The sequence below is a fragment of the Palaemon carinicauda genome, unplaced genomic scaffold (genome assembly GCF_036898095.1).
Source record: "Palaemon carinicauda isolate YSFRI2023 unplaced genomic scaffold, ASM3689809v2 scaffold69, whole genome shotgun sequence".
Lineage (NCBI taxonomy): Eukaryota > Metazoa > Arthropoda > Malacostraca > Decapoda > Palaemonidae > Palaemon > Palaemon carinicauda.
The window spans coordinates 387,501-390,000 of NW_027171971.1; the positions used below are offsets into that span (position 1 = coordinate 387,501).

At 32.1% G+C, this 2,500-nt stretch overlaps 1 long non-coding RNA gene across 1 annotated transcript; it reads left to right on the plus strand.

Moving 5' to 3' along the window:
• Positions 1–707: 707 nt before the first annotated feature.
• On the plus strand, positions 708–2,392 carry LOC137637371 (uncharacterized). The gene is made up of 2 exons (XR_011043598.1): positions 708–758; positions 1,359–2,392. It is a non-coding gene; the product is annotated as an uncharacterized lncRNA (long non-coding RNA).
• Positions 2,393–2,500: the final 108 nt, after the last annotated feature.

Genomic DNA, 2,500 nt, shown 5'->3' on the forward strand with positions numbered 1-2,500 from the left:
ACAATTATATGATCAAAGGCTTGTGACTTTATAAAGTTTAGCTCATCTACGCCTATTGAATGTTACTATAAGTCGTCTCATAAACATCAAATGATCTTAATTAAGGCAATAGTTTAAAAATCGTGGCAATTTCCATTTCCCATGTTGTTTACAACTATGACGTCATAGAAAAATATATCCAGACAAATGGAGTTCGTCATTTTGACTGCAGACTTCATTCCTTTATCTTGAAGAATTTTGACATGCAAATTGGTAAGCTAAAATCTTAAACCTTTAAAATTCAGTTATGAAATATATTGACAAAAGTTTGACATAAATCAAATCAATGTTGGTCGTTTAACTGATCAGCAAAAATAGAAAAAATGTAAAGGATGTAAGATGAGCTATTGGATTTATATACAGTATATATATATATATATATATATATATATATATATATATATATATATATATATATATATATATATATATATATATATATATATATATATATATATATATATATGTATACATAACATTATGCTAGCTTAATAATATCAAGTAATATTTATTTTGTCTTTTTCGTGTAGTTCCCCCTTAATTGTACTTTCATAGCATTTACTCTGTAATCCTTGTTTGAACAGTGATTTTGTTTGTATTTAGTTCTCCTTGCTGGAGTGAAGTTTAGTCTTCTTTGGAAGTTAGAAGTTGTATTAACTTTAGATTCGCTTGTTCTGTGGAAGTGTTAAGGATTACTCTCTAAGGATCGGCAGTATTCTGTAAGTTGTCCCAGCAAGTAATTTTATTTTGTGGCATTACTGTATTGTATTAGCATTTTTAGTTTGTGTTTGTGATAGGTGGTGTTTTGGTGTTTGCATTTACATGGCTTATTTATTTGTATATAATTTGTACTAGCCCAGAGAAAAGTCACTCCCTTTAGTTGTCTCGAAGGGTAAGGGTTGAATTATCTATGTCTTTAACTATTTAACCTTGCTGGTTATGAACATCAGAGGCTGCTTTCAAGTAGCAAATGCTAATAAACATTATGGAAGTAATCTTAACTTTTGAAAAGTAGCAGTGTAATATGCTCTTAACAACTATTTTGACAAGTGGGTTAAATCGGCTCACATACTCAAGGAGAGAATAGTCCTTTAATGATTTTAAGAGGTATCACATTTAACCTTGCAGATTTTGTAATATAAAAGGAACGTTTGATATATATTACACTTCTTGAAGATTTTAAACCATAGACTAGATATGAGTCTTGAAGAAATTCTACGAATATAGTGGAAATTCCAATCTTGCAAGGCTTTTAATAAATTTACCAGTTCCCCCAGCGTGGTAGTTATGCTGTTATTGAGTTTGATATTTTATTTCAGATGTACCTCTACCTTCAGCTGTGGCTTCCCGTATGGTATTGAAGCCTGGGAGTAATCCAGTCTGTCGGAGGGAGACTATAAAATTACCTTCTTACAAGACTGAAGCAATGGATCTTCTAACTAGTTTCTTATAAGGAATGATATGGCAGACGTGACACCTCCTGGGTCTTGCCCTGCATCCTCGTCCAAAACCAGCTAAGTGTCTTTGTCTATTTTTTACGTAATTGATGTTGGAAATGCCAAATATTTAATAAGAGTATATAAGTATTAATGGCACTGCTAAAAGTTTCTGCCATTCTGAAATCTGTAGGCATTTCAATTCCGTTCTTGCCTTAGAAATTACAAATGCTGTTGCAACCTTTTAACGTCTAATTTCTTTTTCAGATGAATTTTGTCATTGATTACCTTTGTTGCACACAAAGTACGGGATGAAGTATATCGATGGACATGTTTCTTCACCTTAAAGTAAGAATGGTCAATCTTCCAGAAAAAAATACCAAATCCTAACTTGGTTATGTTAGGAGCGGAATGATTGCACCAAAGGATGCTGACGTTACCTACCTCAAAGAATTGCCTACTCCTATAAACACTGCAGTGCATGGTGTTATTGGTATGGCTGGATTAATCGGAGGTCCTGTCCGAACCTTGAAGTTGCTGCACCTAGATTTTTATCATTAAGATAGACTGAAGTGGACAGAGGATTATAAACGTGCCTTTGAAGTTAACAAAAGCTTTTTGAAGTCTTTATGTTGAAGGCACCAGAATTCGACAAGCTGTTTATTATAACAATGATGTGGGTGTAGGAACAGTTTTGTTGCAGACTAGCAAATGATTTAATTCGCCCAGTTTTTAGTTCTTGAAACTTAAAATACTGTAGCCTCCTCATTTCCTAGAGTATAGTGGGGAAGGTTTGGGCTCTATCATATTCTTAAAATTTAATTCATTTATTTAATGTATAAATATTAAATATCATTGTATGAAGTTTTTCTGACTAATACATTGTCTTTTGTAAATAAAATTAAAAACAAATTAAAGGCAAACTTTGTGACCTACAACACCATAACATTGGGATAATTCATATAAAACATATAACCTTATTGCAGACAGATATTAAAGGTGTCTACGCTTGTTATCGTATGTAA